The 25,657-nt window shown below is 40.8% G+C and overlaps 1 pseudogene; it reads left to right on the top strand.

Moving 5' to 3' along the window:
- The first annotated feature begins 7,906 nt into the window (after positions 1-7,906).
- LOC137291961 (uncharacterized) lies at positions 7,907-23,567 on the top strand (annotated as a pseudogene).
- Positions 23,568-25,657: the final 2,090 nt, after the last annotated feature.

Below are 25,657 nucleotides of genomic sequence, written 5' to 3'. Positions count from 1 at the left end.
TATGACATATGTCCTCATTAATGAATGAAGTGCATATGAAATTAGGATATAACGTCTGTCCTTATGCCCGAAGCCGACTCGGACTCAGACTTTTTTTATTTCTGCAGGCCCTTTTGGTCGTATTTGCCGGGAATTACTTATATTGCAGCTAAAATATAGGGCCTACATATTCTGATCAGGGCCCACAACTATTTCTGGTTCCAGGTCCTTAGGTCCTTAGAGCATTTCGCTGTTAAGGGCAAACACTGTCTCAGTTCGTCATCCGCACCCTACAGATTGGAATGTTACCCATGCTTTCAGTCACCGGACTTTCTAGTCCAGACTTGATTTCACAAAGGAATAGTTCGTGGTGAGCCAGCCGGAAAGCGAAGGGTGCCAGGATAACATGCAGGCTCTGTCAGTGTTGCCACAACCCCTTGTGTGCAGTAGACAACCCCGTGCACTTTAAAGAACACACTCATCCTATGGTAGGTGACCAGATGGTGGACATACGTGCACGTGCAGTAGGAAATATAGTAATATACAGTATCAGAGGACCATATACTGTGACTCGTTTTGTCCCAGTTCACACAGCTGCAAATAGGTATCTTGTGGGCATGAGCTTGCGCGATAACTCCCTGCGCCTAACAGACTGCATGAGTTGAATATTCCCAAGGGAGTTGGGGTGGTTACAAGAATGTCAGAAAAATAGATATCTGTTGATCGACGGAACAGGCGCTTTGAGCATGTACTTGTTGCGTGGATATGAGCTCTGTGTAATTGTACTATGATCATCATCGCCAGTGGTGTTTGTAGCACAATAAGATTTCATTAACGTTTTCAACGTCAGTGTTGTTCTAGTGCCATATGATTCCAATGTCTTCAAAACATCCCTCCAAAAAGGATTTTCATTTTCAAGAATATTCTGAAAATATGTGCCACACTTTAGTATATATTGTAAAGGAAAATAGCATCGATTGCTTGCTTTTCTGCCATATAGTTTGAGTATAAATAGTTTCATGGCATTAACAATGGTTTTAATATCAACCATGCGTGTATGAAATAATTAATAATCCGACTGGACAAGTACCGTCAGTGATCAACCACACGGCATTGTCATCACCAAATCCTCGTTTCAGTGGAGACTCACAAGTCATTTCATTCACGTTACTGAGTCGTTATTCAAATGCCTTCTGTTAGTAAGTGAGTTTAGTTTTACACCGCACTCAGCAACATTCCAGCCATAAAGCGGCGGTCTGTGAACATTCGAGTCTGGACAACACCAGACAATCCAGTGATCAACATCATGAACATCCATCGACGCAATTTGAATATAATGACACATGTCAACCCAGTCAGAGAGTCTGACCACCCGATCCCGTTAGCCGCCTCTAACGACCAACATGGGTCGGTGAAGAGCAGTTCTAACCCTGATCCTCACGGCTTCTGTTTGTGAAATGTCCAGTGATAAACTGTGAAATGTTTGTGTTTTCTTGCATCACTGGGAGAACATGAGAGTGTACAGAGTATCTTAACATAAATTTTGTTTTCGTCGAAAGAGGAACTAGATGTGATTGTTAATTAAGAAATGTAGACATACAGTTTATAAGTGATTACATACATGCGTCAATCATTTTTCAACAAAAACAAATCATCCGGTTTAACGGTAACGTCCGCTACACCGGGAAACAGTCAACCATATACCTCTGTGAAAGCGGACATATGAAAGGTTAGGCTGGTCGCAGACATGGTCACGTGATGGCGGTTACAATTCCCATCAGGTGATTTATGCACGATCGCACGATGCATCGACACATTCAACTGCAGGTGGCAAGTGTCGACAGGCAGAATCTAATCGTAAGTGTTGTAAACAAATCTCTTTCCAGACATTTGGATATTTTTGGACCGTTCTTTTGGATCGATGGTATCTTCAGGGTGTGTCCTTGATACTGCATAACAATTTATATCAACTGTACAATTCTATGACCACGTTTGTAAAGTTGTTCAGTCATTTTGTCAATGTATATGACCCAGTGAGCCACCAATTATCTTGACATGCAACAAATCTATTTATACGCATGCATTATAAAGAGACCTATGAAGGTCCGAGGTAGAAAAGGCCATCAGAAACCCATGCTTGCCGTAAAAGGCGACTATGCGTGTCGTAAAGTTCGACTAATGGAATCCGGATGGTCAGGCTCGCTGTCTTGGTTGCCACACGTCCTCGGTTCCCGATTGTAGATAACATTTCACCATCGTCAGTGGTGTTTGTAGCACAATAAGATTTCATTAACTTTATAATCGTCAGTGGTGTTTGTAGCACAATAAGCTTTCACCATCGTCAGTGGTGTTTGTAGCACAATAAGATTTCACCATCGCCAGTGGTGTTTGTAGCACAATAAGATTTCACCATCGCCAGTGGTGTTTGTAGTACAATAATTATGATTTCATTAACATTATCATCGTCAGTGCTGTTTTAGTACAATATGATGCCAATACCTTCAAAACATCCCTCCAAAAAGGATTTTCATTGTCAAGAATATTCTGAAAATATGTGCCACACTTTAGTATATATTGTAAAGGAAAATTGCATCGATTACTTGCTTTTCTGCCATATTGTTTGAGTATAAATAGTTTCATGGCATTAACAATGGTTTTAATATCAACCATGCGTGTATGAAATAATTAATAATCCGACTGGATAAGTACCGTCAGTGTACAATGACACGTGATCAACCACACGGCATTGTCATCACCAAATCCTCGTTTCAATGTAGGTACTTGTTGCGTGGGTATATAAATATACCATGATCATCATCGCCACACATTAGAATTCAGTCCATTTCTTTGTGTGTATTCTCTGAAGCATCTACCACGCGATGTCCTCTATCGGTGGGAACATACATTCATTAATGCAACACTTTTTGTCATCATCCATGCATTCAGTCAGCCAATCACCCTCTGGGCAACGTTAGTCCGACTGCTTTTTGAAAAAAATAAATTTCTTGACGCTAGAGGACTATGATGTTTAAAGGGCAATGGAGGAACATAAACGGTGTGTGGTCTATATCCAGTTACAAACAATGATGGTCCGATGCATTGATAGTACACATTGGTGTGCACATGGTCTGTCACTGTCTGTGAATGCGGGATGTCTTTATTTCATTTTATTTTATTTCATTTTAAGTTAGTTTAGTTTCGCTTAGTTTATTCAACTAAATTTAGAGGTGTGCGTGCGTGTGAGTGTGTTTATTACCGTGCAAGGTCAAGTTTGATCAGTCTTGTTTTTCTCTCTGACGTAACATAGTGTTCCGTGGTCTCGGCACGCCTTGACAGAATCTTCATGCTTGTATATTGTGATTACAATCACTATTCATCTATGTTGAAGGCAGTTCTTGAAAAATTAGAATCAAACGTCAGTGAGTGAGTGAGTTTGGTTTTACGTCGCTTTTAGCAATATTCCAGCGATATCACGGCACGGGACACCAGAAAAAGGGCCTCACACAAATGTGGGGAACCGAACCCGGGTCTTCGGCGTGACCAGCGAACGCTTTAACCACTAGGCTACCCCACCGCCCCTGAATCAAACGTAAATTGTCTACATTGTGATGAAGTAGTTTCTTGTCTTTTTGTTGTTTTGTTTTTCTGGGTTTTTTTATAATTATATCAACTTAAAATTTATCGTTTTCTAATATACGATAGAAATCTGACATTCAGGCATAAGATCAGTTAAGTGTCCACTGCTATTACGTAGAATATGTGTATGATATTTGGGTCATGACAGTAAGTGAGGGAGTGAGATGGTTTTATCGTCAGTTATGTCACGGTGTGCATATCAGCTTGTTTGGGGGGATTCCAGAAAACCCGAGAAACTCCGGGGTGGAATATGTCTTCAGCAACACATGCTTGTTACAAAAGGGGCACTTTGCTTGTCCTAAGAGGCGGCAAGAGAGCGACTATCGGGACGAAGTGGTCGGGTTCGCTAACTTGGTTGACACATGTCCCAATTGTGCAGATGGATACGTGTGCTGTTGATCACTGGATTGTTCGGTCCAGACTCGAGTATTTACAGACCGCGGCCATATAACTGGAATATTGTTGAGTGCGGCGTAAAACTAAACTCACTAACCATAATAGTACACTAGTACAGCAACTCAAGACTGAACAATGTAACACACACAATAGTACAGCAACTCAAGACATAACAATGTAACAGATGCAATAGTACAGCAACTCAAGACCGAACAATTTTACACATAAACACATGCAATACTTATTATAGTAGAGCAACTCAAGACAGAACAATGTAACACACGCAATGGTACAGCAACTCAAGACTGAACAATATGACACGTGCAATAGTACTGCATCTCAAGACTGAGCACTGTAACCCATGGAATTGTACAGCAGCTCAAGAAACTGAAGACAGACCAATGTATAACATGCGGTGGAACAGCAACTCAAGACTGAACATTGTAATACATGCAATAGTACAGCAACTCAAGACTAAACATTGTAACACAGGCAATAACACAAGTCAAGACTGAACGTTGTAACAAAATGAGGGATGTCAGAGACGCCTGAACATGAAATTAATCGAGAGACACGACTTAACACATACATTAACCAATCGAGACATGAATTAACAATGTAATACATGAAACATCGAAGCACGTCACGACCGAATAATTTAACACACGACTTAACATGGGACAGAAACTAATGTTGGACAAAGTAATACATGGACAGCATAAACACGTATCAAATTCTTGACAATATAGCACACGACCTAACAATGGAACGTACAATCGAACAATGTAACACACGATATAACAATGGCACACACTATCGATCAAAATATAACACACAATATAACACGCGATCGAACAATGTAACATGCGATGTAACAATGGAACACACGATCGAACAATGTAAGACGATAAAACAATGGAAAACACGATCCATCAATATGACACACAACATAACAATGGGGCACACGATCGATCAATATAACACACAATATAACACACGATCGAACAATGTAACCCTCGAAAAGACATTGGAACACACGATCGAACAAAGTAACACATGACCGAATAGTGTTAGACTCGATGGAACTGTGTAACACATGGCCAAACAGTGTGACACACGATCGAACAATGTAACACACGATAAAACAGTGCAACACACGATATAGCAATAGAACACATGATCGAACAATGTAACACACGATAAAACAATGGGACGCACCATCGGACAATGGAACACACGACCAGACAATGTAATGTAATACATGATCTGACAAAGTAGCACAAGATCGAATAGTGTAGCATATGAACGGGGTACAATGTAGCACACGACCAAATATTGTAATGCACAACCGAGGGATGTAACAAACTGCAAAGAAAGATTTGCATGATTTGGTTTAGGATCTATTTCATCCAGCATTCCGTCCTCTATTCCGAATTCCAACCCTCCAATCTGGTCCCAAAACATATTTTTAGTGCAAATTTGTCAAAATCGACTTTGGAATTTCACCTGAGATTGCATTATCCAACACGCACATGATTTCTTCATGTATATTATCGACTCGTCGTAAGTGGCGACTAACGGGATCAGGTGCTCAGACTTGCTAACATGGTTGACACATGTCATTGCATCAAGCTTGTGAGAAATGATACTCATGATGTCGGTACAACAAACATATCTAAATCAAATCAAACATATCTGTTACCAAACAACGGTATAATATATCGCCAAAGAATAGAAATTTAGAGCTGAGCATTAACACTTCTGTATTTTACATAAAATTATCCAGTGTATTACATCGCCCAAGCATTGAGACGCACCCTGTCTCCATCAACATACCGAACATTTCCCCATTCCGAATTTTAAGTTTATATTACAAAATGCATTAACAGAAATAGGACATGCATATCAGTTAGTTATTTGCGTCAGACATGACATACTGGTGAAGTTTTGAGAATTAATGCTAATTTGATCCCCCGTCTAGACGCTGTAATTAACCCCATCAGTGACGATTGTGACGACAAACATTTGAATAAGCCTAGTGGACTTTGAAGTACTAGAATCAAACTTGCTTGTACAGTGACATCATGCTTATGTTTGTATTTCAGGAAAAGTATAATGACTCATTCAAACTGTGACAACACTTCCTTATGAATAAAACCGCTTGTCGCATATGGTTTTATTGCCAAAATCCTTGCCTTTTAAGCAAAGCTCTTTGCATGGTTTTGTTTACCTCCATTCCCTGTATGGAGCTTTGAAATCTGGGTCGCTCTTCTGAACGCAGTCAGCAATGTTCACAAGTGACAAGCACACGAGAGGAAAAACTTCCTCGTCACAGCTGTAAGGTTTGTTCGCATTTTCTTCGCACACAGGCAATATAATCTCAATAAAACGTCATATGCTAAAAATGCAGTGATAATTTCCTCCCCGGTGTTACTCAAATGGGAGGGGAGGTTTTCGGTGTTTTGATCTCTGGTGGTGATAAAAGAAAGTTGAGACTGGGTTGTGCGTTAAACCCAAACGCTAAGTTAATTCGCACCATATCCTAACGGTAGAAGGCATTTGAATTGTATATATGTGTATTTTATCTTTAAATGTATTAATTACCGATTGACCTATGACAAAGAAGTCTTCCCGAAAATTTGTATTTTTTCAATCATCAAACTGAAGTCTTCAGCGCTGAATGAAACACACTGCACTGATATTGTCATAACAAATTCAAGCTGACAAGCAAACTTCTATCCAGACCTATCTGGGCATCATTTTTATGCATTTTGTCAATATGCGAATAACTACAACAAAAAAAACGACCTAAACAAATATTGCTAAATAGTTTTTAAAATCTAATTTTCCTCGAATCTACGATTGAAATCAGATTAATGTTATTGTGCTTTGTTCACTGACGAAAGTCTCAAAATATTAGGTAAGAGTTCTGCCCGTAACCCCTGCTTGAAATGTATGCTATTTGTGTATTAGGGTTTAGGTAGGTTTTCAATAAAAAAACATCTATTCTTAGATATAGAATGATGTTGATAAGAAAACCCTAGGAGTTAGGGGTGGAATCTGTCCAAATATTACTGACTAAACTAGATTGTAATACAGTACTTACATCACACAGATTAACTTGGATTTTACCATAACATTAAATTGTTGGACAACGTATAAAGTGAAACAGAAAGCAGTTGATGTACTAACGCTAGCATTTGACCTTGCACCCCACCCAACCACCACCCTTACTTTGGATTCGCCTTTGCTGTTCTTTATACTTTAAACTTTATTTGGTAAGAGTTCCTCCTGTTCCACCATCCCAAAAGGTATTTGTTAATTGATATACACTAGAATCATTAACAACACGTAATGAAACAATCACTAAAGGGCTCACAAAAATTACTAAAAGACCTCCAATTAAGTTCAATATATGGAGTTGAACCACTTAGGAAACATTGTTAATCTGCGTAAGAAAGGATATGGGGGAACAGAAGGAACTCTTTCCCTTTATTTTAGTCCTATGTTATCTTTGCTGTGATAAATTTATTTTCTTGTTTTTACATTGTCAATCCGCTCCTACTGAGATTTATTTATACACAAGAGCATTCACTTAACACAGGAGACTCTGTTCTTCAGGCTTGTGCAACAGCCACGGGAAACATTGAATTTATTGAGAATTATTGTAGCATACATGTAGTTGACATTATCTTCCTCTGTGTCATATTTCAGGATGTATGGTCATACTCCAAACAACACACAGGAAGAGGTGATGCATAGACGGAACCACAAGTATGGAACCTCTGACTCCATGGTTCACGAGGATTTCACACTCCCTAATGAAGGGCTTCCTACACTAAACATTCCTTGTTAGACATTGGTAGTGTGCTGGTGTATGGCGTACAATGTAGCCATGGCCAGTGTGCTGTGTGTGGTGCTCTTTGGGATTCAAGTCATACAAGGTATTTTTTGTGACATTGTCATTGTTGGGGACTGTTCTTCATTTATGTCTTCGTGATTTTTGTGGAAAAGCATGTACAGTGTGAATGACCCCTTAAAATATGTGTACAAAGTAAGTGACCCTGCATTGCTGACCCATCCTTTAGTATATGTGTATAAAATTGATGTACCTACCCCACTCTTCACCTCCCGAAGAACAAAATGGGTGACCCCCTTAAAGTCCTCATCAATCCCACCCCACCCCAACCCCAGCCATTATAAATGCCTGTAAAATAATGATGTCAATTCCATTTTGTTTGTTACCTGACTGATATTACAAACTTTCTTCACTGTGTTGCAGTTTTATTGTTCCTGGTTGTGGTCATTAATATATTCATGACTTTGTTTCTTTCACATTTTTATAATTTCTAAATCATTGATCTCTTTAATATCCACTTCAATAAATATTATTAAAAGTAGAAGGTTGATTTACCTATGATAGTGTGTGTTATGAAGAGCCCTGTCTATCTCGAACAGTTTTCTGTTACGTGTATTATGACTACTGTTTCAGTATGGGCTGTCAGTCCATGTGAAGATACACCTAACTGGGTAGGGTATTGTGGAGACAATGAAAGGACAATCTGCAGCTACCCTGCTAATGTATCAGGCAATGCATACAGCCACTGTAAGAAGACTTGCAAGATCTGCGAATCAGGTAGGTCAGTCCTAAATGTTCACTGTAACATTGAAAACAAGACTGTGCTATCATCCATTATTGATTCCCTATAAAGTCAGTCATGAGAATTTATGCTCCTTGGGGTAACTGGAAGCATTAAAATGTTCATTTTAAAATCCTATGACATTTGTAATTATATTTTCTAATAAAATACTTACAAAACAAAAAACTCATTTTAGTCTTTTTGGCCACCCCTACAGGGGCCACAGCAGCCCAAAGCAGGTAATTCTAACCCTCAACCTCATACCTCTCTTTGTATGTTGTTCTGAGAGAAGGGTGTGGGTGTATGTGCGTGCATGCGCGCGTGTGTTCATTAACAACTTCAAGTAGAATTCTGGGAAACAATGAGTGAAAAAGACACAATACTGTATGTATGGTTCCTTTCATTATCACACAGGCAACCAACCCAACCGATTATCAACTGACCCTTGAATTCTGGTGCTTATCCTTTGTTTTTAATCGGTATGAATAAATATGCTTCCACATACCATTGTGTAGGAACCACAGCATTTAAAATTATTTGGCCTTAGCGTCTTTCTTCCCTTGAACCTAGTCTGCCAGCTGGCTTTCACACTTTGGCAGGATTGTTTCTAGCATTTAATTTATCCAACAAATGTTTATGCTTTTTTCATTTCTTCAGGTACATACTGGCAAGTCATACTTTGAATAGTTAGTGGTATGTGGCCATTATGGCCAGCCATTATTCATTGAGTATTTGCACAGGTTTCATTATGTATCGTGCGGAAGTAGCATTATTTGTTTACTTTATATGTTATCATCCACACTCCCATATTTTGGATTCTTCTTGTTATGTTTAGCATTTCAATATCACCCATGTGTGTCTTCTTATGCATAATACTTGAGTATTTATATGCAGTTACTGTCTGTTTTTATGGTTTGTTTCTGTTTAGTTTCTAGGAACCCTATTCAAACAGGCTCTTCTTCAGAGTCCTTGCACCTTTCGACCCCATTATTATTTGATTTGGGCACCCTGGCTCTTCTCGAAACCTCATCTCTTCACCCGTGCGCTCTGGAAACAAAAATTTAGTCCATGAGACACAAGGTATGGAGGCTACATATACTAAATGATGTATGTAGGGAGGAGTCAGAGGAGGTTTCCGTTTTATTTGGATCGCCACCATACTGCTTCAGGTGGTTGTTCCTTCTGAAGAATGACCACTGGACTATTCAGACGGCTCCAACATATCGGCGTTTTAAGTTCCTGAGGCAACTTTTGGTCTCAGTAAGGTCACAGAGACCCACATGTGGATACTTCCTTCATATGTTAGGGAAGTTGTTACCCCTTCCTCCTAGGTACTGATGGGGAGGAGGGGTTGTTTAAACCACCCATGGTTGACGATTGCATTTATGAGTCGGTCACTCTCCGAGGTTGTTCCAATACACCCTAGCTTCAGCTATACAACGCCAGCGTCTGCCACAAACCACAAATGGCCAGACTTTGAAGTGCATGTACCATTCTTTTTAGGAACAATACCTGAATGTGGTGCAACAACTGAAGGTTGTGGTCTATGTGGCTTTTCTTTTCACTCTTCAGAGATGTGTACCAGGGTTGGGCTTAAGTATACAAATGTCTGAACAGTTGTACTTACATGTTGGAAGTAGTGAATTGAGCATGATGAGCATGGTTTTGTTGCATGCACAAGTTAAATAAAGAGCATGGTTAAGGTATATGTGGAGCAATTGGTCAGAAGTTTCGAGGACATTCTACAGTCACTGGCAGTGAAGAAGAAGACATAGACGTGCATGTGTTTTTTCATGCATAAATTGTAACTGTGCTGCTAGTGGCAGTTGATTATGTTATTTGTGAATGATATATGTGAATTATCAAGTTACATTTCTTTATCATGTATGTCTCCAGACACGTGTGGTGATGGCTACTTTGGTCCCGAGTGTAAGCCCTGTGTGTCTCGCTGTGACAGCAATGGCCAGTGTGAGGATAAGAAGTCAACTGAGTGTCAACAGACCTGTCCAGGTGGTTACTACGGTTTCAGCTGTAACCGAAGATGTCCCAGCAGCAACTGTGAGGTGTGCAATCGCTGGTCTGGACAGTGTGAGGGGTGTAAAGTTGGACTCTATGGTAGTAAATGCCTCAAAAGATGCTCAGAACATTGTATGGACAAAACTTGTGACATAGATAGTGGAGAATGTATTGATGGATGTGAACCAATGTGGATAGGTGAAAAATGTGATGTTAAAGAAATAATCTGTGAGAACTGCTATCTTCATAACTGTACCGATGACAAGACATGTCTGTCTGGTTGTAAAAGTACATGGTATGGCCCCAAGTGTGACCAACAGTGCACAAAGTGTAAAAAGAAAAATTGTACCAGTTCTGGTGTCTGTCAAGCTGGATGTATAAGTGGCTTCTATGGGAACACGTGCACTGATAGCTGTAGTGAGTTTTGTGACAAGAAACGATGTAATCAGACTGGCTATTGTAACAACTGTGTGTCAGGAAGATATGGAGTTCCTGCTACAGAAGTAGTGGCAAATGTAGGGATTGTTCTGTTGGATGGTATGGACGGTTTTGTAACAAGTCCTGCAAGAACTGTCTGAATGGCTGTGAGAGAAAAGGGAATTGTAAAGACGGGTGCAAGCAAGGCTGGTATGGGGAAAAGTTTACCAAATCTTGCTCCAACTGGTTTAATGGTTCCTGTGAACAAGCATCAGGACACTGTGAAAGAGGCTGTAAACCAGGATATCATGGTGCTAAGTGTGACCAGGTGTGTGGTCCACATTGTAGGGACAGTTTGTGTGACCAGACATCTGGACTCTGCATTCACTGTGAGGACACATGGTATGGGACTAACTGCACCAAGGAATGTAGTTCTAACTGCAGCAATAGTCTTTGTGTGATGGATTCAACCGGATCTCCCGAATGTACCAATGGATGTGTTGATGGGAAGAAGGGATCTTACTGTCAGAAGCAATGCCCAGATCACTGCTATAACTGCACAGATGATTCTTGTATTGTGTGCAAGGAAGGTTTCCATGGTGATGAGTGCAGAAAGACCTGTCCAGACACAGGATTGTGTACATCTTGTCAAGTTGGTTTTTATGGCCCCCAGTGTATATTGTCCTGTAGGTACAAATGCAAGGCATCAGACTCAGGGGTTCAGTTCTGTAACTTCAGCGATGGAGCTTGCCTCAATGGCTGTAGTGACACAGTGTATGGTAGCAGTTGTGATCTGAATTGTAGTAATACTTGTAGAGATCGGACTTGTAAAGACAAAGATGGGACCTGTACTAATGGATGTGTGGATGGCTGGAAAGGTCCTAAATGCAAGACTGCATGTCCATCCAATTGCAAGTCATGTACCGAAACCACATGCACTGAATGTAAGCCAAGTTGGTATGGTGACAGATGTCGGAGAGAATGTCCAAACTGTGCTGAAGGGAACTGCAAACAACAATCTGGAGTTTGTGAGGAAGGATGTCTACCAGGATTCCATGGTTCCAAGTGTGATGCTAAGTGTTCCACAGACTGTAAACCACGTGAAGGTATAGACAATTATGTGTATTGTGATCAGAATACAGGCAGATGTCTGGATGGGTGCACATCTGGACATTATGGTGACCTGTGTAAACGAAACTGCAGCAAAACATGTAATGCTCATGTCTGTGAGCAGAACTCTGGAAGATGTAACTATGGGTGTCAGAAAGGTAGACATGGGAACTTCTGTGACCGGAACTGTAGTTCAACTTGTGCGAGATCAAATGACAGACAGTGTATCCAGGCTGATGGTTCCTGCAACTTGGGCTGTCTGACAGGCTGGTATGGATCCCACTGCAACATGACCTGCTCAGATGGATGTTATGAAGGAGATTGTGACCAGAACTTAGGGCTGTGTATACAAGGTTGTGAGAAGGGCTTCATGGGTGGCACATGTGGCACAGGTAATTATAACATACATCTGATTGTGGAAGAAGGACTGTTCGTTTTCATTGACAAATATAGTTTGTTGTACAAAGATATTGAGTCTTTTCAGACAGAAATACCAGAAGAATATGGAAACATTTGGATGCATTATGCTGATTCAGTGCATTTTGTAACCCAAATTTGAAGACATCAGGCAAGAGGAAGACCAAGTGAACACCCTTTCATTATCCACCCTGATGATGTAGTTAGTTTAGCCAGAAACTGGAAGAAATTCCTGTTGTCATCCTTTATTTTGCTCTTCTGTCACTCTGTCTGCTCTGTTTCTAGCATGTCCGTATGGTCGCTATGGCTACAACTGCAGTGGGACATGTGGTTATTGTAGAAGCAATGCATCCTGTGACAGTATCCATGGCAACTGTTCTATGGGATGTGCAGATGGTTATGGTGGCACCCTCTGCTCTGATAGAAGTGAGTGTTCATTTGTTGTAATGTTGTCTGATTGATATTCTTTATAATCACTCAAAGAATAAAAATATGAATGTCAATATTTTCACCCCAAATCCAATATGCACACTCACTCAAGATGCCAAAGTGTCTTCAAGATTTCTGATTTACAACATTTTAATACTGTATTGTTTGGTAAATGGTGAAAGAGTGCCTCCGTTGATATTTGGATATTGTGTTCATTTTTCTTTCATTATGGGTATCAACATCACAGTAACAATGTGAGGACTGAATATGATAAACGTAGCAATAAAACTAAGTTCAATATCGATGAACTCATTCATAGCATGTGAAAATCCCATGCTGTCATTGACTGTAAATAAATGAAACGAGTTCCACTGCCAACATGCTTTGTCCCCACAAACAAAATTTCCTCAGTTGTAGTCAGTAAACATTTCCAGTAGCATTACTTTTATCATCGTTATCGGACAAGTTGGTAAAGTTTCTTCTGTTTCAGGGATAATAGCTCCATCACCTGGTCCGAAGAGTGCTGGACCAGACTCCCAGACCATCATTCTAGCCGCCGTGGCCATCTTGCTGATGCCATTCCTCCCCGTTATAGCTTTCCTAGTCTACAAAAGGTGAAGTAGTTTTCAAAGACTACAAAGTAGCAATGTCCGCTTTAAGACTGGAATTATAAGCAGTCTTTCTTAGTTTACTAAAGGTGAAGTCTGACATTATTTGGAATTGTTAGTCTTAGTAATGAAGTAGTGAACTGGCTCTGTGATATATTGATGCTGAATTCAGTGCGGCTTTGTTACCTCTTGAAAGAAAGGCATTGTTTCACAAATGAAGGTCTGTTGTATAACTCTGACTATAGTTCTGTGTTCTTGCATCACTATTTCTGAAGATGGTGATTGTGAAGTCAAGTGTTCACATGCGTGAGTGAATAGGGTTTTCTTCCACTTTTAGCAATAGTCCAGCAAAATCACAATATGAGCATCACAGATTGTACCCATGCAGGGATTCGAACCCGGGTCTTCAGTATGCCGAGCGAATGCTTTTATCACTAGGCTATCCTACCGCCACCGTGTGTACACGAAATACCGGAACATTGGAAAAAGTCAAAAAAGGAATGCTATCGGAGGTCACTTTTAGAAATGTCCTCCACACGTCCACCATGAAATGTATTGGGAGCTTTTTAAAGAAATGTATTCTAACACTGGTAATCCCATTTTAAAATTTATAAGATTATAGATGCTTATTAATGGCGACATACTTACTAAGTTACAACATGTGAACGTATATTTTTCTATTGTTAATCATGCATGATCTATTTTGTGTTCTACTTTAAAGAAAAATGAAGGGGTCATTGAGACGGTTTGCCGGAGCTTCTGAGAGAGATAAACACGAATACGAGATGATATCTGGTTATTCAAGTGTGGATACCATATCTGATTATCAAGAAGGTTGTATAAACGTGTTTATATCTTCATATCAAACCTTGAATTAGATATATATCTAATCAGATAGCTTTCTAGTTGTGTTTCCTTTCTTTTATTCAAGTTAATTCATACTTTTTAAACAGAAAAACAGATTGATAAATATAAACTTTTAATTGAATACCTTGAAAACAATTATGAAAATGTTATCTTTGGGTTTGAAAGTCATGGATTATCTGCTATCGGCATTGTCCATAATGTATCAAAACATCATGGAGGTATTGTTCAGGTGTGTCGCCTTGTTCCTATAGTTTCCCCCCAGGACACCGGCAAGAGGGGGACATGAAAGAACACAACACCATGGTGGAATGTCACACAGAGATGGAAATGAGATCATGGACAATGACAAGGAACACTACAACGTGCCTTTGGGAACCAGGATGATGACAAGTACTCTTCTGTCCCATGTCAAGCAGCGAAGAAAGCATGACGGCTTTCAGCAACAGTTCAACGTGAGTAAAAGTCAGTGTCCAAAATATATAGTTCGTATAGGTTTCTCAGCTGGTGAAGCCAGCGGGGGGCTTCCAGACAAAAAAAGATATTTATCAAACACACCACATCTTGATCTAAATGACCGTAGATAGAGACGCGATGGTATGTGCTCACCAGATGGATGTGAGCAGTGATTTCGACTCATCATATCAACATTTCATACTTACCCTATGCATAAAGATTCATAATACAGTGGTTCAAGTCTTCTTTTAGAAACTGCCGTCGGGGTTATTACATGACTGCTGTGCTGCTATGAAGAAGGAAAACAGCCCAAAGAACATGTACAAAGACGTGTATGCATGTAAGTGCTCTATGTGTGAAAGGTGTCGTATGAGGAGGCCATGATCTCCGTCCGGGTTTACATGGTGAGTTGAGGAGCGCATTTCAAGTTTTATGAACTGAAACTGTGCTCTGTTTGGCACACACGCGACCCGATATGCTGCGATGGCTTTTAAAATGGAACCATGTCTCTTACATTCTTTGCCGAAAGATTGTTTCAGTGCATCTTCAAACCCATCATGTATATCTATTAATATTATCCTCTGATTTTATTGTAGCGCATCGAGCATGCACAATGCACGTGCATTATAAATGTCCATCAGTATTATTTTTGTCATTTTATGTCATTATTTTCAGACGATCAGACGCGTGTAGTTCTTGACTTGGACGAAGACCATTCAGATTATATCAACGCTAGTTTTGTCAGTGTGAGTGTTGAGAGGACGCATCACGCATGATATACAAGCGCCTTCCCCCAAGCCTATGTTTTGTAAACATTCAACTGACAGATTACAAATAATAGCAAATAAATACTATAAAACTATAGAGGTAACTGGTAATTAGCCCGTAAAAGACCTAGGCTTGAAAGAAACAAACAACAAAGAAATATGATGTTATTACTAATTGTAATTTACTATTTACTGTGTTCACATATTAGTACAAATGCTAGCTTAATTTGTTGGTTCGATGTTCAACTCCGCACTCAGCAATATTCCAGCTATATGGCGACGGCCTGTAAATGATCGAGTCTGGAAAAGACAATCCAGTGATCAACAGCATGAGGATCGAGCTACACCACTGGGATACGATGACATGTGTCGTGCAAATCCCGATAGTCGCCTTTTAGCATGTAGTCCAACTTGCAAAATAGGCCTTGCAAGGTGCATCCTCGATATCTCCAGGGTATACGTTCAGATAAGTCACGGGAGATGCTTAGTGTACATTCTACAACTCTTCCTAAATGAATCGAAACGTATCAACGTATTTTGGTACGATGGGCACAATGTACAGGTCACGCGCCATTACTTTACTCCATCAGCTATATGTTCGTGAAGGTAGCCTAGTGGTTAATGTGTTCGCACTTTACGCCAAGATTCCATTTTCGGTGTTCTCCAATATTCCTGGAATATTGCTAAATTTGCATAAAACTACACTTACTCCTATATGTTCGTGAATACATGGCACATTTTAAGGATAGCAATTTCTATTTTGTTCTTTAATTTTTTCCTTCTGATGAATGCTCCGGCAGTGCACTCGTCGTATATATTCTACCAGTGTGGGGAAGATAACCTGGGTCTCCGGAGGAGATGTAGGAGCAAATATTAGCTCTGAAACGACTTATAAAGAATGAAAAAGAAGATTGCATCCCTAAATCATGTCATGTATCCATTGCCATTGCAGTCGTAACTTCTAAATGCTTTTCAAAACCTTAGGTGTTCGTGGTTGTCTTTCAGGGCGTCGACGCTCCAAACAAGTTTGTTGCATCTCAAGGTAATTATCAAAGTTTTTTTAATGACTACTATATGTGCATGACAAACTGTGTATTTACATAAAAATTTACTTTTTTAGGTCCTATGAATAAAACCGTCAGTGACTTCTGGTTGATGATTTTCCAACTTCGTAGCAGCAAAATTGTTATGCTGAACAACGCAGAAGAAGGACGAGTAAGACACTCTGTTTACTCTGTAAATATGTCACATATCTTGGGAAAGTTGACGATTAAATATTGCCCCTTCTTTACATTAGGATTTTAAAAACCAGGATATGTTAATTTTGTTGCTACCACTGAGTAGACCTGTACGGCTAATCTCAGAGCATCTTCAACGGACATTAAATATATGTACGTTGGGTTATTGGAGAAATTATAGGTGGTAGTGATGATGACAATGACGCTGATGATGTACGTACGTGTACGTTTCATACAGTGTTCTCCCAGCCTAATCTCAGACTTCTCTGTGTAAGGGTGACATCGCTAGTAATGAACAAAATGTGTACCTTATCCACATCACTGTTTAGCGTCTACATATTTAAAAGTTGTGTCGTCTTTGCCTGTATTTCAGTGTGGGTCAAAAGCCTCTCGAACCAGGATAGTTAAACACTTCCAGTTCGCGTTCTGGCCCGACAGAGGGATACCTGCCGATGTGGCTTCTCTAGTGGCGTTCTGCTTCAAGGTCAGGAATACACCAACACACGGACAGGGGCCCACGATTGTGCACTGCAGGTTTGTCACAGCGCAGTGTTAGCGAGGAAAGGATCGAGTTTCGACGGAGGTCGTTTGGGTTTCAGTATTGGCTTTTGTAGCTGATCAGTTCAACAGGTCATCGATAAGAACAGAATTCAGACATTTAGGGATCACTTCTCTAGTATTCATCGCCATGACTTCCGGTAAAACCGCCAGTCTACCAAAGTATAACGCCTTTATACTGTGAACTTATATTGTAAGATCCGTAGAGGTAGACTTTGAATCACGATTAGACAGGTGATTCGGAAGATACTGCGTTTGACTGGCGCGTAGTTTCTGAATATACGCATTTTTATAGAAGCAATACGTTCCAGTAAGATGAGAGATTCAAAACCTCAGGAAATCTTGTTTTGCTTCATTTATGACTGAATATATGCAGCATTGGAGAAAGGGCTTGGCGGAAGGGAAATTATTGTGGTCCAAGTGCTCATCTGTTTCACAGTTTGTTAATAGTGAATCATGAGTAGGAACATTGTTTCCCAGATCTCAGAAACTGCGTAATTTGGCTGTTGTGGTATCACTGTGTGTGCTGTGAATGTATCATTGGCACAAGAAGTCACATGTCAAGATCTCACTGGGTTTCAGTGACGGCGTGGGGCGAACTGGAACCTTCCTCGCACTGTGGAACTTGATGGACGAGGCCAAGACATCAGATACAGTGGATCCCTACAGCTGTGTGAAAAGGATGAGGCATGAGAGAGTCAACATGGTGCAGACATGGGTGAGAAGACTGAGTTAAAATCCACTGAATGTCTGGCAATGCAACTGAAGCATTTAAAACATTAGCGGTTATCTATTTAGCTTAAACATTGTTAGAATGCTTGTAGCACAATCGACTTAAAGGGAAAATAGTACATTAAATGTGTCGCTATATGTTCAATATGCAGCATGTATTACGACCACATGCTACGTTACATGAGGCTGATATCGGTTAGTAGAATTGTTCTGTGGTCGTGTGCCTGTTAGTGGAATGTCTGTGTCTTATGCATTGCTGCAGTGACACGTTACCGCATGATTATGTGAACATGTAGCTACACACAGATGGCGTTCAGTATGGTGCTCCAATTACAGGAACAGTACGAGTTCCTCCACCATGCGCTCATTGAGGCCCTGATGGCCGGAGGAACAACCGTTTCCATATCAGACTTTAAGACCAGCTATGACAACCTCCTACAGAACAACCCAGAAACAGGAGTTTCCAGGCTCAGAGAACAGTTTGAGGTGAGTATGTGTCACATAGTTGCTGGATGTGTTCATCTCCTGTTAGGTGAAGCATACAAACAGTTTTGTGTGCCCTAGCTTCCGTATCACAGGATCTCTGAACCAGTGTGCAAAATAGTTCCCAAATTTACTAGCCGATCGCGCACTTCATGTCTGAAAGTTACTAAAAATCAGTCCTAAATTGGAATGTTTGACACGTGTTTCAACAGTAAACTGCTAAAGTGAGGAACATTTTTGTCAGGTCATAACCTTGCATTATTTAAAAGGGACTGGAAATTTACTGGTCCCAGTGGATTTTTACTATCCACGGGCTAGCGGGCCTGTGGTCATTTCGCACAGTGCTCTGATATAGAGTAGGTGAAGATCTGTGAAAATTTTGTTGAAAACGAGTTTGGACGAATGCAATAATATTTTTGTCTCAGGAATGCGGAAAAACTGAATAAAACCGTTGTAAAAAAACTAACAAATATGAAAGTAGTAATTCTTTTATATTAAGGAAGTATGCCTTGCATATTCGAGGTTTGTCTATCAAGATGTTTTATCCCGTAGACCTTGCAGTTGATGAAGCCTCCATATAGACAGAGAGATTACCGAACCGCCTTGCTGCCTGAAAATACCTCCAAGAACCGGTTCATGGACATTCTAGCGTGTAAGAGGGTGACACTTGATATAATGTATTCAAGACATATCAACCTGTACACGTTTCCTTATACATAGTGATCGTTCTTTACATATTCAGATTTACAGGCGGTTTATTTTGTCATATTATCACATTTTTTGTAGAAGTGTAAATTTGTGCCTTAAATAGGTGACAGTCATCGACCCGTCCTATCGAGCACTCCACCGGAAGGCACAGATTATATCAACGCCGTGTTTCTGCTGGTATGTTAAAACCCACAGCACTAGGGTCTCGAGTGAATGAAGGAAGGTATTTACTTTCGAGGCCATTTAATGCTCAGTAATATATTGATTTCACATTTAAGTTTCAATTTCTTTCCTAATTTCATCTGTCTGCCTGGGTGCAGGGCAGTAGGTAAGTACGTAGTTCCTTTTTCGAATTCAAGATGGACTTCACACATTTGACCCCTGTGACCTAGAAAGTGGTCATATGCATCATATGTCATATTTGGGATTTCATTTTCTTAGTAAGGAACAAATTCTAATACTTTTTTGGTTGAGTCCCATCCGGGATTCGAACCCGCACCCTCAGTGCCAGGCACCTAATCGCCAGCACAAAAAGTCAGCCGCCTAGCCCGCGCAGCCACCGTGACTTCCAGAAATTACATCGGGAATCGAACCCGGGTCACTGACGTAGTTTCAACCACTAGGCTATCCAAACGCCCTAGTTCTGTTTGCATAAACATAATGTTGGATGAAAAGTGTTTCGAGAAACGGTACGTACCTATATATTTACTGAAGCGCGCTTCCATTGCCCAGGGTTACCGGAGCCCGAGGGACTTCCTGTTGACACAGACGCCGTTGCCAGACACGGTACTGGACTTCTGGCGGGTGGTGATTCAGACCGACTCACAAACCATCGTCACGCTCAACGATGACAACGACAATGCAATGGTCAGAATTTAACTCAGTATAGTGAAACATTGAGACCCATTGCTCGAAACAGACGGAATGCCGATGAGAATAGATGTTCAAATGAAATGATGCCATTTTCAGTGTGCAAATATGGGTCAAGAATGAAAGCATTCAGTTGCGAAATGCATGTCCAGAGTCGACTATTGGGATGCTGTGTGGAAAAGATCTTTTCTAGTTGATAAATGCGGCGAGACCCTTTCCATATTCATATGCCAGCTGCTCGATTCCGACCATAATATAGCATATGTTTAAGACACACCTTCAAATAGTAATGTCACAAGGTGTCACCAAACGTTAAGCCTTTCCTGCTCTAGTGGTGTCACCAACCGATAAGGCTATCCTGCTCTAGCGGTGTCACCAAGAGATAAGCCTATCCTGCTCTAGCAATATCACCAACAGATAAGCCTGTCCTGCTCTAGCGGTGTCACCGAGACGTAAGCCGATCCTGCTCTAGCGGTGTCACCAAGAGATAAGCCAATCCTGCTTTAGCGGTGTCACCAAGAGATAAGCCTCTCCTGCTCCAGCGGTGTCATCAAGAGATAAGCCTATCTTGCTCTATTGGTGTCACCAAGACGTACGCCTGTCCTGTTCTAGTGGTGTCACCAAGAGATAAGCCTATCCTGCTCTATTGGTGTCACCAAGATGTAAGCCTGTCCTGTTCTAGTGGTGTCACCAAGAGATAAGCCTATCCTGCTCTATTGGTGTCACCAAGGTGTAAGCCTGTCCTGCTCTAGTGGTGTCACCAACAGATAGGCCTGTCCTGCTCTAGCGGTGTCACCAAGAGATAAGCCTATCCTGCTCTAGCAATGTCACCAACAGATAAGCCTGTCCTGCTCTAGCGGTGTCACCGAGACGTAAGCCTCTCCTGCTCTAGCGGTGTCATCAAGAGATAAGCCAATCCTGCTTTAGCGGTGTCACCAAGATGAAAGCCTGTCCTGCTCTAGCGGTGTTGGTAATTCTTGAATATTGCTAAAAGTGGCATAAAACCGTCCTCACGTCTGCAAAATGACATGGTATTATATATACTAAGTTAACAACATTGATGTATATTCTAATACATATGGTATAAAACGCGTCAACTCTGTTCCAGGCTGTTGGTTACTACTGGCCTCAGGACTGTAGACAGAAGGTGTTCGGGACATACCTTGTGGAGGTGCTGCAGACTGAGAACTACGAGTGTTACTCAGCCATCAAACTATCGGTCAGAGAGGATGCAAAGGTAAGACTAAACAGACTGTCGGTTACTAATGGTCAGTTTTAACTAACACTTAACAATAGGATGTTATTTTAACTGTAGTAACACCAAACGGATGAATACAAGGATAAGAGGGGCAGAGTGGGGAAATGAACTAAATAAATAATTTGCGGCCCCCCTTCCCGGCTGATAAGACATACTAATAAGAAGTTCAATGATTCGTTTCAGACCCTTCAACCCAGAAGCATCAAACTCTTCCAGTTCCATTGCTGGTCCCAGGGGCAGGCAACTCCCGAGTCTCCCTTACCCTTGTTGGCTATGACGGAAGCAGTGGAGGTGTGGCGTGAGGCAACAAACTTCAAGCCCGTCACGGTCCTGTGTTGGTTCGTAAACAAAGTCAATGACTCGAGTGATTATAGAGCAGATGATCCAGCATTTCAACAAATCTCAAAGTATTAGAATATTGTGACCGAAATACAAGTTATCGGTGTGCATTTGAACTTAATCGGATATGAAAGCATAGCGCTTTTAATAAACGTTTGTAACAAAGTTCCCGTGCTTCTGCTTGTCCCTCCATTCGCTTGATGAAGGCTGAAGCCCTGAAAACTTTTAGAGAGCGCCATTCACCCTATGACGCTGTTTCCATAAGTAGTCATGTCTCGACCAGACAACCCAGTCACTGAACATCCATCGCGACCTATGCATCAAGTAAACGCGCCTGACCACCTGATCCTGTTAGTTGCAAGGATTCGTTACAGTAGACTAGTTACATCCAAGATCTTCACGGTCTACAAGTCAGTGACATATCACCTCACTTCACCTCACCTCACCCACAGACAAACTGTAACGCAAATGGGGTTGCGCAGCATTGAGAATATGACCATACGTTGACAATGTACTTCCCTCGCTTCAGATCGAAAAATATTTTCCATGTCAAAATAAAATACCGCCACCACCAAGGGTACATTCCAATTTCCTCACTGAGTTGTGCTCTCAGATTTCGTACCCCACGGTTAATAATTACTCACGTGAAATATGTTTTATTCAACATTTTAAGCGCCACTCCTGGTATTCAGATCGTTCTTTGCCTCCTTTACCCCTATCAGCTTCCGGTTGAACTATCGAATCGGAGCGAGGAAAGTACGTTGCCAACTTTTGCTCGTTTCGCGCGCATTTACGAAGATTGGTCACTTTCTCTATGCTGCACATCCCATTTGCGCTGCAGGTTGCCTGTGCATCACCTCACCTCACCTCACCTCACCTCACCTCACCTCACCTCACCTCACCTTCAGTCGACATGATGTGATGAAATAATGCATTAAACATCCAAAAACATTACGCAATAAATTATTTCACTTTGGAGATGTACACCTTTTAGCATTGTTTAACTAGGAATGGTGTGGATAGATCCGGCCTGTTCTGTGTCCTGTCGGCCATCTTGGAAAGACTGAAGAATGACCTCAACATCAGCATTCTGCAGACCATCAACGAGATGAGACTGTGTAGACCCCAGCTGATACAGAAATTTGTAAGTCAATGATTTGTCATATATTATTAATACGACGACAAACTAAACTTTCTTGGCTGAAAATATGGATCAATATAACATCTTTAATCATACAGCTAAAATTTAAGAGATTATTTCGTATTTCCGTTCAAAGAAAGTGTAACGATTCGGTGATGCCATTTTCCTAGCATGTATGTATGTATGTATGTATGCATGTATGTGTGTGTGTGTGTGTGTGTGTGTGTGTGTGTGTGTGTGTGTGTGTGTGTGTGTGTGTATGTGTTTCACTGTGTTCATAAGAAGATCAGCTTTTTTGGTAACGGTGAAATAGAAACAAACAATCAGTTTGAATTAAAGATGAGTAAAATAAAAAATATTATTAATGAAATTTAATTTCATCGATGCCCATATCCCTAAATACCATCAGTTTCTGTTCGTTTTGCAGGAGCAGATCCAGTTCCGTTACAAGGCAACAAAGGAGTATTTAGACACTTTCTCAGTGTACTCAAGTCTGATATACTGACACACCAACGCAGCTATTCCTCTAGATACATTAACTCCATACACTCATACACAAGTGGTACCCGATAACTCTCAAGTGAACTGTATGTGTCTGTTGAACAGTGATGAATTGTACGGTACATACACAAGTGATGCCCAATACCTCTGCTGTGAACTGTGTGTGTCTATTGGATTGTGAAGAATTGTACGGTACATGCACAAGTGGTGCCCAATAACTCTGCCGTGAACTGTATGTGTCTGTTGAACAGTGATGAATTGTACAGTACATACGCAAGTGGTGCCCAATGACTCTGCTGTGAACTGTTTGTGTCTGCAGAACAGTGATGAATTGTACGGTACATACACAAGTGGTGCCCAAAGACCCTGCAGTGACCTGTATGTGTCTGTTGCACAGTGATGAATTGTACGGTACATACACAAGTGGTGCCTGATGAAACAAAAGCCAATAATCCTGCAGTGAACTGTATGTGTCTGTTGAACAGTGATGAATTGTACGGTACATATACAAGTGCCAATAACCCTGCTGTGAACTGTATGTGTATGCTGAACAGTGATGAACAGTACCATACATACATAAGTGGTGCCGTCAAGTTGCCGCTGAGGACTGAAGAGTGATAAAATGGTATACACATACAGATACAAACTCTTTGTCAAACACGTTCTGTTGACGAACGGACGTGCGGCAGATAGCTGCGGGTTTTCTTCAACCATGACAATATTTGTATATTTGTACATTGACAACCCTCACACAAATTTACACGCTTGTCAGTTGCACACGTCTGATATCATGATGATGTCTGGCTTTTATTTCTAATGTATCACAGAATCCATGAACATTAAAATTAGTCTTTATCAAAGCATGCTTGTCATAAGAGGCGACTAACGGGACCAGGTGGTCAGACTCCTCATTGTAGCTCAGTTGCGTAGATCGCTGCTCATGCTACTCATAACTAGGTCCAGACTAGGTTATTTACCGACCGCCACCATATAGCTGGAATATTGCTGAGTGCAGAGTTCAGCAACAAATATATAAACATTAATGCATCATGCTTTCAAAACAAATCATTGATGTTGTTGTTTGATTGGGGTTTGTTTTCTATTTTTAAAAATGCCAATAAAGCAGGTGGATTAAATGGGCTCTTTTCATCGTGTTTTCATCCAATGTATAAAGAGATGTGCCAGTTGTAGGTGTAGAATCTGAACACATGCCGTTTCAACTAACAAAGTTTCAATCAACTAAGTTCAAATGGCTATTTTCTCACCATTCTCTATTTTTTCACCATTTACCGTTGTGACAGAAAGAATGATGGAGTGGAGAGAAAAAAAGAGAGAGGGGAATGCTCTAACAGAAGAGGGAGAGAGATAAGGAGAGAAATATAGACGGGGAGAGACACAAACACACAGAATGAGAGAGAGAAACATTCACAGAGGCACAGGCACAGTGAGTGGAACAATACCAGCCGAGAGATAATGGCAGAGAGACAGAACGAGAGGGATACACAAGGGAGCAGAGAGTGAGTGGGAGATAGGGACTGAGACAAGTCAGGGAACAAGAAAAGAGAGACACAGAGACAAGGAGAGAATACGTACAGACACAGATACAAGGAAAGATCTGTTTGGCTGCTTCATGGGCGATGTTGTTTACTAAGGTGGAAACGAGATTTATGATGTGATAAAGGTGTCGGTGTGTTATGTAGGTTACTATGGCGACAAAGATCATATTCCACTTCAAATTGAAGGGCAAAGAGTACGCAAAAGCAAGTTGCTGAGTCATTTTAATTTAAGCCATCAGCGCACTCATAATTCTGATGGCTGTTATGCATAGTCCTACAGGCGAAGACATTCCTCTGAGATGAAATTACAGTACAGTATAATGTGGGTTTTGGGGTTTCTTTAGGGGGGGGGGGGTTACTTTTTATTTTATACTTTGTGTGTGTGTGTGTGTGTGTGTGTCTGTGTGTCTGTGTCTGTCTGTCTGTGTGTCTCTGTCTGTTTGTCTGTGTGCGTGCCTGTTTAGGGTTTTTTGTGGTTTTTTTTCTTTTTGTGTTTTTGTGTTTTGGCTGTTGTTGTTTTCTTTTTTTTAAGTTGCCT

The sequence above is a fragment of the Haliotis asinina genome, chromosome 7 (genome assembly GCF_037392515.1).
Source record: "Haliotis asinina isolate JCU_RB_2024 chromosome 7, JCU_Hal_asi_v2, whole genome shotgun sequence".
NCBI lineage: Eukaryota > Metazoa > Mollusca > Gastropoda > Lepetellida > Haliotidae > Haliotis > Haliotis asinina.
This window is presented reverse-complemented; position numbering and strand designations above follow the sequence as displayed.